Source organism: Passer domesticus, chromosome Z (genome assembly GCF_036417665.1).
Source record: "Passer domesticus isolate bPasDom1 chromosome Z, bPasDom1.hap1, whole genome shotgun sequence".
NCBI classification, from domain to species: domain Eukaryota; kingdom Metazoa; phylum Chordata; class Aves; order Passeriformes; family Passeridae; genus Passer; species Passer domesticus.
Window position 1 is genome coordinate 68,712,858 of NC_087512.1, and position 12,641 is coordinate 68,725,498.

A 12,641-nucleotide genomic window follows, 5' to 3' on the forward strand; every position below is an offset into this window, starting at 1 on the left:
ATAAAAGAAAAGACCTATAAAGAAAAAAAAACCTATTCACACCCTAATTTGTGACAAATCAATTTCTATGTGTGTCTATAGAATATAGATAATAGTGTCCATATTGTCGTACTTCATTGTCATGGACTCATCACCAGCCTGAAACAAAATAAATGGTGCTATCAAGAGGGGTTTGCTGTTAATGTAAACCTTCTGTTTCCGTGAAGGAGGACTGTAAATCTGTTTACTGTGCTAGGCAGTCTGTAATACTATCCAGCTTCCAGGGTCTGGGCATTTACTTGGCTATGTCCACAAGCCTCTGTATCAGGGAGTCCCTCTCTAGGTAAGCTCTGGACCCACAAGGGTTCCCTTGAACTGCCTCCATCAGTATGCTCAGATTGTCCATCAGTTTTGCAAAGGAGTTCCTAGCAGCACTGATAAGTGAGTGTCCAGAAAGCCAGGAGTTTGGATCTTTAAGAAACAACAAAAAGGAAATATCAAGCAGGTTATTACTTCTGGTTTCTTGTAATATCCAGTTTTTCATTTACACAGGATTCTGAAACACAGAATAATGAATCTGAAACATGGCTCAAACTTCGCTTTTTAAGGATATTAATTAATTCCATCTATTGAATACTACATGATCAAAGAAGAAAGTGCCTGAAACTGAATCTAAACACATTTGACTCAATGGCAACTTTTATACCAATTTAGTGTTTAGCTTTCTGGAAAATGCATCACCTTGTCTTTGTCCTGCTATTTCCCTTTATTCATATAAATTATCCCTCTTCTAATATGGTTTTGTTTTTCTGTCACAAAAATGTGGGAGACTCTACAGATTAATAATGAACCAGGGATGGCAGGAATGCAGATTAACCAAGGAAGCTTGTATCAGTTCTCATTGCAAATAAGCTCCAGAAACACTCTCCAGTCTTCTGCTTCCATGGCTCTATATACTGAAAGGATAAAAAATCCTATCAGCCATTAAAGAAAATTAATCTGTTCCAATAGTATAGAGATGTGATCATTCAGAGAATGTAGAAGAGGGTTATTATTTTACCCTGCCATAAAGTTACTCCTTCAATAAAACAGTCCCACTAAAATTTGTATTGACGAGCTCAGGATATAACTTCTAGTCAAAGGTATATATAATATTCAGAAATATCTCTTCAGAGTTATGAGCTGGAATAGTTTAGATAAAGTCATAAAAATGAAAATGATCTGACCACCCTGACTTACTTACTTTTAAAAATATATTTCTGCTACAACATTATATTGTTAAAATTACCTGGTTTGGTAAGAACGTTCTGCAGTTCAGAGATGGAAGTGATTATTGCAGTATAGAGGTTAGAGCTAGTCAACCAGCCAAGTGCTTCAATACCGTAAGCTCCTTCCTCTTCAAAATATGTGAAACAGAATTGCAGCTAGCAGGATAATTGAATCACTAAGATATGGCACACTGCTATCTCCAGCTCTTTCAGAAATTAACATAAAATAAGCACATAAACCACAAATTAATCAGGACAATTTAGACTGTATTAAGCATGCTTCCCTAACTATTAAAAAAAAAAGAAGAAAAAAATAAAAGAAGTGGATTAATCTTCTAATTTGCAAAACATTTTAGATAGCATTTATCGTTGTAGGGGGGAGCATAAACTCATCAGGCAACAGAAAGGGACAAGTAGACATAATCTATACAGAAAACTATGAAATCCTATGCTAATATTTTGCCTGAATCAGAAAGCAATTTTTTCTGGGTTTTAGTAGGAAATAAATATTAAAAATTATTTTTAAAAAGAAAAGGAAATGCCTTCTCAAAAAAAAAAAAAAAAGTTGATGGCTAATTTGTGGGGGTTGGGATTTTTTGTTCGGTTTTTTTTTTCTTTCCTTGCTACTTGTGGAATTTTTTTCCTGTTGAGTTGCTAAGAAGCACTGATGACTAGGTGCTTGAGACATTGTGGGAGATAGAACTCCTCTGTTTTTTGGGAGTTTCTCTCACCAGGGGTGGGTGAAAGAGATATAGCGAGAATAGGGTGCAGTTAAAAAGACGGGGTTGGGGGCAGCTGCTCCTTCTTGCTCCTTGGCGTCAGAGGAGGATGGCCAGGTTGTCGCTTACTGTGGGGACAGCTCCCTGGCACCGCTGGAACTCTACCCTGACGGACTGATTACTATCTCTTCTTGAGCCATCTGTCCAGAGGAAAAGGGAACAAGAATATTGGGCCAGAGCTCTAAGCCTTTTAGTGGCCAGAACTGCAGTCACAGGTCTTTGAAATTCATAAACCAGGTGTTTGGCTTTTCTCTGTCCCAGCTTTGCTTCATCTTGATTTTTTTCCATGTTAGTAGGGAGAGCGTAAAGGAGGCTCCTGATCTTCTGGTTCACTAATTCGTGGAGGTTCATCTTGTCTTGGTGTCTTAGGGTGAGGTTATCATGCTTGTATCCCCAATTGTGTGTTCTGTTAGTGCTGGATATTATGTACTGTGCCTTCAAGACTGGCTCTGAAGAGCAAGGTTTGTTTTGGTTTGTTATCAGGCTGCTCCCCCACGGCTGGCAGGACAGAGAGACGGGGCAGTACATAGTGCGGCTTTTGCTTTTTGCTTGGCTTTTTGCTGCTTGCTTTGCTCTTGCTCCCGCTTCGCTCCTGCTTTGCTCCGGCTCTGCTGTTTTTTTTTTTTTTTTTTTTTTGGTTTTTTTTTTTTTTTTTTTGGTTTTTTTTTTTTTTTTTTTGCTTCTGTTAGTTAGTTTAGCTAAGCGGTCCAGAACTTTTTTCCCTGGACTGTTTTTTCCCTTCCCTTTTTGGAACCATTCAAACCTGCTCCAGACTGGGACCTGGGAAACACCAAGAGTTTACATCTGGTGGCTGCAGCAGCTATCCCCAGCGTCGGAGGGAGCAACAACAGAGCGACCACCCCCAGGAAAGACTTTCTGAATTTGTCATCCTTTTCAGATCGGTGAAAGTGTTGTCATCTGCTATTGTTCATTTTGTGTGCTGGGGGTGTTTTGGTTGTTAAACAAACAGGTTCTTTCCACTCCTCTCCGAGGAATCCTTCCTGAACTGGAGGGGGGAAGGGGCTGAGTGGGTTTGCTTTCTTAGGGGGAGGGCCCTTCTGGAGATTTTCTCCCAGATTTGCCCTAATCCAGGACACCTGGAGAAGGTCTCTTTGGGAAGACATAGCGTACAGTCAGCCTTAAAGAGAACACAGGGCACCTGACAGCAACGCACAGGCTGCCAGCAGAGATGAGCACTCCCATTTCATAGGATATTTCTCACAGAATTGCATTAGTGGGCCATTTTTTCCCAGATTTGTCCAGGGTCATACAGTTTGTGCCTGTTTTTCTGCACTGTTTTTTCACATTCTTATGACAGAAGCAAACCAAACAAAAATGGAAGAAATATTAACTAGATGGTTTTTACTTAGACAAGAGCTAAAAGAAAATTGTTAGTTTTGCCATTCAAATGATGCATTAAAAGACCAAAATTTGCTTGTAATGATGGTGATGAAAGTATCTCATCTAGTAAACAATTACGGAAGTCACTTATTTCTTATTTTAAGTGGTGTTAATATTAGCACAGTGATGGGTTGATTGGTTGTTTGGTGGGGTTTTTTTTACTTTAAAAATAAACTTAAATTCCCAAATGACCTTAAAGTATTAAAGGGATTAAACTACTGAAATAATCCATTAAACAGTTAAAAAAAAAATTGGAATTTTTTTTTTCCACAGCGTCATACCTGTGCTCTTGTATAAACTTCTGCAAGGAAATTTGAGTACTGCTGTTCAAGATAGTGCTTTTCTTTCTGCTGGCAATCTTCCTGTGCTTTTAACTGTTCATACATTTTCTCAGAAGCATGCTCCAGGTTCTGCTGAAGGTCATTCATAGTGTCAGTCTTGTGCTGAGATATCTACATGACAAGCATTTACATATTTTATATAAAACTAAGTAAAACCCTTTCATGGCAGATTAATTATTTAATTCTCAAAACAAAACTGAAATATATTTTCAAACAAAGTATTTTATTTGATTTCTGTTTTGCCATCCTTATACCACCTTGCAGATGGTTTGTCACCTTCTTTGTAGGAAACCTGAACCAGACAATTAATAACTTTTTTTAAACAATTGTATTAAATTTTATTTGATTAGTAATCCATGTACATCCTTTAGAAGTTTGTGCAAATTATTGCAAGCAATAATTTTAAAACTACCTTTAGTTGTTTGTTTATTTGTTTGTTTGTGGTGGTTTTGTTTGTTTGGTTTGGTTTGGGGTTTTTTGTTGTTGAAAAGCCAAGACACTCCTGCTTCGCAAACAAATACAAAAAGCTTTGGGAAAAATACAAAGCCATCCAAGGCAATAAATATCTAATCTCCTAATGAAACCACTAATACAACTTTTCCAAAAATGAATATTTTTATTACCTGCTCAGGACAGTCCTGTGGTTTGAAATCCTTTGAGTAAAAAAATTTAAACAACGAGCTCTGTGAATATGAAAGTGAGAAAATCCCTTTTTTTTTAACCTCTCAGTAGCAAAAAATTAATTCTATGTACACCATTAAATACTGTTTCAATTACCACAAATCTTGATCATGAATGGAATTTTGTCCAGAATTCTTGTCATGTATAACATATATTTTACTAAGGAATACAGATTAAAAAGAAAACTCTTACTACAGCAACAGCTAGCAATCCCTTGAGGCTTCTAGTAGACTATTTTCAGCTTTTAATTCTGTTTTGTAGTTATAAACAGCAATCATTACTGTCTGTAGTAATGTCAGACAGTTGCTTTTCTCTTTTTGCATTCCTTTTGTGCCTGATGAAATTACTTTCACCTAACTGGCAAATGTCTTTTAGTACATTAATGCTTGCATAGAAGAAGCTGTTACTGTCCCAGAAAGAAGAAAGAAGATTCTGATTTTATTTTTCTTCAGTTTATTACAGCTCTTCCTGGGTAGCATGTTTTCTATGACTGCATTTCTTTCCTAAAGATAAATAGATAAATGAATAAATAAATACTTCAAGAGGTACTTTTTCTAAGATAAAGTATCGCAGTAGAGACTTTAATACAGGAGTGGAGACCGCATTAGAAGATTTTAGAATTTTAAAATTTAAGGTGCCAGTACATGTCAACAAGTGTTTACCCACCAGTAGACATGCATTTAATTCACCACCAAGAAATCAGTGTTGACCCAAAAATCGCTGTGAACATGACTTTCTGTGGTAACACTAAAATCAGAGACAGATCTCCACAGGAAATACTTCCATAAAAGAGTACAGCTCTTCTAATCTCTTCTGTCTCCCAGCTCAGTGGCAATGATAGAAACAGGGTGCATTTGGTGAAATGATGCATGGAGACAAAAGTTCATTTTTTTCTGATTTTAATTGCTAAAACTTCAAATCAGAGGTTTCTAGAAACAGTTGCTCCCACAGATGAAATAATTTTAATTTCTGCTGTTCTGAAAAGCATTTTCTTCTATCTAGAAACTGAATTACTTAAAATACTTAGGAAAGATTAAGTCCTCAGTAGAATAAAATAAGCTGGTCCCCACTTCAATTTCTGCATACAGAAATTGAACTAAGCTACAGGTTGGGAGAATTACTGACATTTTTGGACTCTGCAGCTCTGTGAAGTAACTGCTACAAAATCTCCATAGTCCATATGAATTTGGACTAAGTTTAAGCTAATCCTCTGGCTTTGCATGTCCAGCAAGACAGGTTTCTTCCCTCCAGAATGCAAAATAAATAAATAAATAAATAAGTAAATAAAACAAAAATAACCATTTATATAGAAATATATACCTGGAAAGATATAGAAATATTTGTTCAGGTTTATCTTCCAGATATTAATAAAAGTGAAATGGGAAATGTGAAATAAGTAATAGATAGCTTGCTGTAAAATACTACCAAAAATTTAAACACCTTTTTACTGGAAATGTAATTAACACTAGCAAACTAAAATTGTCATGAACATATCAAGCTCATTAAACAAGTCGCCATGAGCTGCAGGATTTCAGAGTTTGGAAGATTTTCTGAGCTTTTCAGAGGTGGTGGACCATTTAATACTATCCCTGTAGCCACCTGCAAATATTTGTTCATGTCTTTTTTTTTTCCCTTTATTTTCTTTTTTTTTTTTTTCTTTTTTAAACTGTTTGTAAACAACAAAATTTCACAAGTATTCTGAGGAAAAAAATGTGAAGGGTCATGCTGCTGCCCTTCCTATCAAACTCCAACACCTCTTCTCCCTGGCCAGGACATGCCCAACAGAGCTCACCATGAACCTGTCGCAAAGCAGAGAGGGTGGCTTTTCCTGTGTGTCCCAGAGACACATTTCAATACTCAATGACTTCACTCCCATGCCCACCACAGCATTTTCACATCCAAGTTCAGAATAATGGTTTGTGAAGTGCAGTTTTTCCAGCCAGGATTTAACTCTGTGCTCAGAATCCTGCTTCTCTACACTTATTAAGAGCACAATTAAATCTCCTTAGCTTTCACCTTATAAATCAGAATAACTAAAGGAGATTTAAACCAGGCCTGTAAATATACAACACAAAAGACTGCAACACATTCAAAGTCATAATTTATAAACCCAGATATTTCTGATGTTTATCTGACAAGTTCAAATGAATCAGTCCAGATTTAACATTTTTTATTTCCTGGAATTTTATAACTACATATTTAACGTAGGTGTAAGACGATTGGCAGAGGAACAGCTACAAAAGCAAAGTGGAAAAAGTGAACATTTTTACTACTGAAGGCAGGCTAGGGTTTGGCACCTAGTAGGGAATCACATTTTCTTTTCAGAGAGTTTTGAAAGTTCTGAAAGACTTCTGAGTTCAGAGATGTCAAGATTCTGAAACCCTGCAGTTCACACTGACCTGCTTAAAGAGCTCGATGTATTCATGGCAATCATGGTCTGCTCATGTTACGTTTCCTACAATTTTGTAGCTTTAATACATTTACCAACAAAACCCCTTCCTCAACAACCACTGGCAGAGAGATGCCGACAGGGAGCTGACATAGAACACAATGTCCCAAGCTATCCACTGCTCCTTTTGTCCTTTTTGAGGACAAACATCAGTTGACAGAGAATAGCATACTTTTTTCAACGATGATCTTTTGATGCAGTGTTAAACTCTCTGAAGATAGCTTCTCCAAAACACTGTACTCAACAGAAGGCAATACCCTTCCAGAGCCTCCTCAAACTGACTCAGCCACTTACTCTTAGCCAGAACTCAGAGCATACCCTGCTGTAGCTGGCAACTTTAGAAAGAAAATTCTGTCTAAAAGTAGGCTTCTTCACAGCCTATATCCTGCCCTACCTTCCTAAGAACCAGCTTTGAATGAAAACTGACTTGTGTTTCTGCTTCGTTTGAGAAGGACCTTAGGTCCTGTCTACAAGCTCCTTTGTTTTTCACTATCACTGTGTACTGGTAACTTGGGTTAGGTGTTTACCATGACAAACAGCCACAACACATTCCATCAAAGACCCAAACCAGTGTTACATAAAGTGTAACTTTATAAAGCCGTAATCTTCAGAACTCATTTGCAGTATTTAGCTATTTGGGGGATTTGTTTTTCCCCCTTAAACCAAAAAAACCCCAATCCACCACATACTTTGCGCCAAAATAACTTTCAGCCAGCATAACAGGAAACTTTCCATCTATTAATATATCATACCTGAAAAGTCCTTTCTGCTTCAGGTAATTCTTTAATTCTAATACAGAATTTCATTTCAGCAATCTGTACTCTGCAGATGTTATACTTCTCCACTGCAAATCTTTGTTATTCCTCTTCTCACTGCAACAGAGCACTTAGAACCATTATCTCAGTCTCTGCTGCTTTCTGTTGATGTTTGTCATTGAGTGCTGTTGTTTACAAAAAAAAAAAAAAAGACGAAAGAAAAAGATAAATAGCACTGCAAATAAGCATGTTCAGAAAAAAAAAAGTGTAATGAGCATAAGTTCTTCTGTGTATTGTGGTATCCTGTGAAACACTGGAACATTAACACTTCCAGTTTCACTACAGAGAAACAATCACATTTTGTGTTCTTGTAATATCTTTCACACAAGGACATAGAAATATTTTGGAGATTTTTTCAAATTATAGCTCTTCTCCACTTCCACCCATAGGGGTCTCTCAAATTGTTGGAGGATGCAGCCTCCTTTTTATCCTAAGTTCCTTGCCACATCTCCCTCTTCCTTTTCCCCATTGGCCAAGGTACTTGGAAGGTACAGGCTTCCCGAATCACCTACTCTATGACCCCCTCTAATATGCACCCCCCTTTTTGCTATATAGAAGGAAAAAAACACTATTCATTATGCTATTAGATCTTCGTTATTTTTCTCTAGGTTCAGGAATTTAACATGGCCTTGGCTGAACAACAGTCCCTCTTGATTAGTAACATTTTGTAGAACTACAAGTTTCTTCTGTTTCTTCCCTATCTTTAAATTCCTGGCCCTATCTACAAGCAAATTCACATGGTTTGTAGAGACACATTTATCTTATTCCTTTCAGTTAAAATTTCAGTTACAAACCCCTCCTGCACCCAGCTCTTGTCAGTGGAGACTCACAAAGTAGATCTAGCAATGGAAAGACAGTCCTTAAAGTTGATGTCAGGGGGTGGAGGTGGAAGGTTTGTCCTTTCTTTGGTCATGTGAGGAATGAACAAGTGTTTTGATACCATTTTATGAGGACAAAGTCTTTGAAGCAGAAGCAAACTCTTTAGTAGTTACCAGTCAACTGAGTTGCGTATGTCTCTCCCTCCCTGAGAGTCCAGCACACACGCACCCTGCAACAAAATGGCTATATTTTATGGCCTGTTGTGGTCAGTGTGGTCCCTGTCCTCTTTCTCATTGGCTGGGTATTGGGGAACTTACATTGTCTCCTGGCCACCTACTTTTCTGTCCACTCCCCTGCCATCCCACCTCCCTCTCAGTCAAGTCTTCAACCCTGCCCCTCTCCCAGCTCACTGCAACACCCAGCAAACACACTGGAGCAAGTCCAAACCAAAACCAACAACTCATAAAACCCACATCTTTCATTATTTAACTTAATAACCCCTTGGCTTCAGCAAAATATCACCCATCTCTCACAGTCACTTGAAGTCTTGGGGAGCTGCTTGTCCTCTGGGGATAGACACAAATTATGTGTATCCAAGCCTTGCAGGTTGCAGGTTCATTCATGAGCTTCCTGACAGACCAACGAGACTGAGGGGTTGTTGTGTCAGGGGAGACATTCCTGTCTGGGAACATTTTTTAATGGTTTTGGGTTTTTTGTGGGTGGGGTTTTTTTGTTTTGTTTTGTTTTTGTTTTTTTGGTTGTTGTTTGGTGGTTTTTTTGTGGGTTTTTTTTTTTGTTTTGTTTTGGTTTTTTTGTTTTGTTTTTGGTTTTTTGGTTTGGTCTGGTTTTTTTGTTTGGGTTTTTTTTTTCCCCCCCCACAGAAATGTTGTCATAATCTTTGTCTTCTAGAGAATTTTTTTGCTCTTTTTTGGGAAACTTCCCCCTGCTGCCATCCCAAATCAGGCCATTTCCCAGGATTCATTTCCAAACTGAGGAGTAGCCCATGGCCTCCATCCTCCAACTGGAACTTGAGGAAGCACAGAGTTTGTTGCTGTGGGAGAGGAGCTTCTCTCTCCTCTCTACCATCCCTTTGGGACAGGTTTGTATACATTCATTTGATAAAGGGAGTTTTGAACACTGAAGGAGTTCTGTTTCAAACTGCTCCATCTTCAAGGTCTTCTGTGGATATTCCTGGACAAAAGACCTCACACTAGGAGTGTGAACTCCTAGTGGGCAGGTTAAGGACAGAGGTTGATACTTCAGGGTTGTCACTGCTCAATACAGTTTGTTTCTGGAGGAACCCAGAGCTAGCAGTGGTTACTTTTCTCACCTGCCTGCAGAAAAGGAATGTGGATCCTGGCAATTTTGTTCAAGGAGATGGTGATCAGGAGTGTTCCCCAAGAGTGCTCTCTGGGCTGGCAGGGAGAGAGGTTTCAGGCAGGAGCTGCAGCCCCTCCCTGGGTCATGCTCCAGGTGAGCTCAGGAGGGAGAGGTGTGAGAAAGGTTGTTTCTTTTTGTGCAGATCAGTATTTTTCTCCTCTTTCTAAACAGAAGATAGACAAGTTCTAGAGTCTTGTGCTAAACTGGCTGTGTGTTTGTTTTGATGGTGGGTGGAGTCAGAGACACGGATACAGATACCAGCTGAAGTAATAATGTAATTTACTGTAATGCAAGAGTGCAGAAAATCACAGAAAAGGATAAGCTAAGCAATGTACCTCATCTTTACTACATAAGCTTGCCTCTAGTGATTTAAGAAAGATCCTAATACTTTGCCCTTCTTCCAGATCCACACATCAACTGGAGGATGGATGGTTTCTAAGTCGTTGCCTGTGGGGTTTAGGGGACATCTCCTCCTGTTCCATCCAGCAAGGAGGGTGCAGCAGGGTAAGATAGTAACACTTAACAGTGTCAACCAAAGGCAAGTCCCAGAACGCTAACATTCGATATTCAACAACAGACCAACACTTCAAGTTAAGACCCTCTTAACTTCATCAACATCAACTAGCAATTGTCACTCTGAAAAAGAGCTCCCGTTCCAGGGTTTCATTTCTCACAATATCCCCCCTCTTTCTTTTTGATTGGGTTTAAACCCACATCAATTTTTAATTTCTGTTTCTTGGAAATAAAACTTTCATAACCTCTGATATTGGTCATAGACTCTTTTAGCTGTTTTGTGTTCTCTTTCTTGAAATTCAACCATCATTATTTTGGTTTGGGCTTGAGTAGTTGTTTCTGAAATGTGTGTACAAGCCTGAGTTGTGGATGATATAATCTTACCTAGACATGGGAATAGGCAAGGTAAAAATATTAAACTTGTTAATTCTGCCGCCACCATAAAAATTACTTTCTTCCACCATTTCCCTTTAAAGGACTAAAAATCATTCCACCAACTGGTGTCCATTATGGGAGTCCACTCTTGATTTCCCACATATTCTATTATTCATATTTCTGTCAAGATGTTTCTTATTACCTTACTTCTATCATTGATTTCATGGCAGCACTCTGATGAATTAAATTTTCCACATAGCCCTTCCTCATCAGCTAATAAATAATTGACTGCAAGTCAAATTTGGTAGATGACAGTTCTAGTTTGGGCCAATTGGTAACTAGTATGGACTAATATGGTCAAGGGCAAGTGGTGTTCTGTTGGAGACTATTTCTAGTACTGCCTGAAGACAAATAATCCTATTGAGCATGTAAATTTGGGTATGATATCCCCAGGATCCATCTTGGGCCCAAGTTGCAGGTCCATATGTGTTAATTATTTTTTCTGGAGTTCAGATTTTTCCCTTCCAGTTTTGTTCCCCCCCTCCCACCATGTCAGTTATATTCTTCCTTTTCTGATTAGTCTTTCTCAAATTGTCATACAGTGGAACTCCTAAGCCTGACCCTGATTCCTTTGGCAAGAAGAAGAAAGCAGGTTTGATGATGCTTGTAGTGCAGCTTCCCGTCCAGTCTCCTGGAAGAGAAGTATAGGCTGTGTTGCCACAAATGCAAAATGGATGATTGGGGGCTTTCCAAAAGATGTCTTAGGCTTCCCACGGGTATTCCCAGTATTTAGACATTTGCCTTATTCCCCAAAAGGGGTTTACCCCTTTTTCTGCACATTTGTGCTGCCTATACCCTTCATGATAAATACACCCCTTTTCCTTTTTCCCAGTGGACCAGTATTGATTTGGCTCTTGGGGAATCCATCTAGCATTTAAGTCTTCAATTTTTAGATACCTCTTGCATGCCATCTTTCCTACTGGGGTATTATATCTCTTCCCTGTCCTTATTACACATTCTTCCCCAATTACTTTTAAGTCCCATTTTAAGTCCCATTGTTCTTTCCTTCTTTGTCCTAGAATTTGAGGTTTCTGTCCTGATTGTTTCCACCTTAGGATTTCTAATGGTCCTAAACAAATTCCCTCCCATGTCATTTTAGTACTCCCACAGACCCAGCAGTTAGTTAAATTTAGTTCCTTCCTAATCCTTTCAACTAGGTCTAGGAATAGATTTTTCCCTAAGGGCATTTCTAGTTCATCCCTTTTGGTGGTTACTGTCAGTTTTCTTTCCTTTATTAGATCTTTCAGTCCTTTCTAATTACTTCATGCTCAAAACAAAACCAAGTTTCTCCTACAGGGCATTTTCCAAGTAAGCTTTGCCTAAATGAGGCAGTGCTTCTAGCAATCCAATAGACTTTCCGGTCCTCTTGACAGGTAGATAACTGGGAGTAGTTAAAACAATTAGGGTTTACGTTGGAGTGAACTGTTATCAGTGACCCAAGGTTCTCCCCATCTTATAGGGGGCGATAGCACTTAGTACATGCATTTTCCTTACTCCCTATACTTATCATAAACAGGACTAACACCAGTTCTCCCAAGAGTCCGGTATGAACCACCACCATGATCTCACTCAGCCTTGCCTCTTAGGATTGGGGAACTTTCTACCTTATGATGGGCAGCAGGGTCTTCTCTTTCCTCCCACTTCCTATCAATTTGTTAGCCCATGAGGAATGTTCTATAGGAGAGTAGGTTTGAAACCCTGGAGGTTTTCCTTGGAGAAAAATAGATTATTAGAACTCTATTGGTTGTATAACATTTTAGTAACTTTAAACTTAACTATAA